This window comes from Trichosurus vulpecula, chromosome 1 (genome assembly GCF_011100635.1).
Source record: "Trichosurus vulpecula isolate mTriVul1 chromosome 1, mTriVul1.pri, whole genome shotgun sequence".
NCBI lineage: Eukaryota > Metazoa > Chordata > Mammalia > Diprotodontia > Phalangeridae > Trichosurus > Trichosurus vulpecula.
This window is the reverse complement of record NC_050573.1, coordinates 64,685,523-64,686,862: the sequence shown is the minus strand read 5'-3', so window position 1 is coordinate 64,686,862 and position 1,340 is coordinate 64,685,523.

Sequence of the window (1,340 nt, the reverse complement as noted above, 5' to 3'; positions counted from 1 at the left end):
CCTGCAGGGAGAGACCAAAAAGGAGGACTTAGTGGGGAGAAACAGGAGGGGAAGTCAGTTGTGCTGGAGCCAGCTGGGAGAGCTCTTGAGCCAATTGTCCAGTTTGCAGAGTGAGCATTTACATCTTGGAAATTGTCAAATGAGACAAATTAGGACTTGATTTATTGTTTCGTTGTTGTTTCAACTTAAGAAAATGATGGAAAAATGTTGATGATGCAGATTAAATTTAATAATATGTCATCTGTACTCCCCCCACCCCAGAAAGCCAGTTGTAAAACATTTACCAGCACATCCCTACATATAACTGACATAAGGTGAGAGACATGAAGGAAGGCAAAGGAGAAGAAATATGGGGAGGGATGTGGGAGCAGAGGCACAAGAGGAAGAGCTAGAAGTTGGAATATAGAAGAGAGACACATAGGAAGGGGGAGCAATAGATGCAGCAGGGTTTGAAAAGGGAGGGAGGATATCAGAGCTGGGAAATCATGAGGAAAGGGAAGAAATGGAGTAAGAAGACAGTTGTGGAGAAGTAGGGATGCCCAGTTTCCAGGCTGCATGTGCTGAAACTAGTTCTTTACTTCTCTCACCTTCATTGTCCTCCTAGTCCCCTGCCCCTGTGCTCCTAAAGAGGCACGTGAAGCAAGGTTTGGGGCGGGGGCTTCCTTGAGTCCTTATTAAATGCACACTCGGAAGACGAAATCCTTAAAGCCAGCATGGCTTCATTAAGACTAGATCATATCAGACTAAGCTCATTTTCATTTGTTACAGAATAACTAGAATGGCAAGTCAGAAGAATGCCATAGACATGGTAGAATTTGATTCTAGTAAAGTATTTCAAAGTATCTCACAGCATTTTCATGTAAAATGGAGAGCTATTGGTAAGAAGAGAGCAGTTAAGTTGATTCAGAACTGGCTGAATGATTGGATCTGAAGAGTAGCTGTTAAAAGTTCAATGGAAACCTGCAAGGAGAGGTCTAAGAAGTACCCAGAGATCCATCTTTGGTCCTTTTCTGGTCCAAGTCAGGTTTATGACTGACTGGGAGAGAGGAATAAATGGTATGTCTGTCCATTGTAAAGAGCAGCCTGAGAAGAACAATGATCCAAGATAGAACTTGTGGAGTAAAACTTCTGCCGGAGAGGCCCTTGCACTCAAGACCTTGAATGACTTCAGGGATTTACAACTCTTTGGGAAAAATGGTTGCTGATTCATGTATTTCAGTATTTTATTCCCTTTTTAAAAATAAACTTTTCTTTTGATTAAAATTAAAAAGGAATAATGACCATCAGTAACAAAGTTTTGTGGCCGGGTAAATGCTTACCACAGATAATGAATGGTAAAT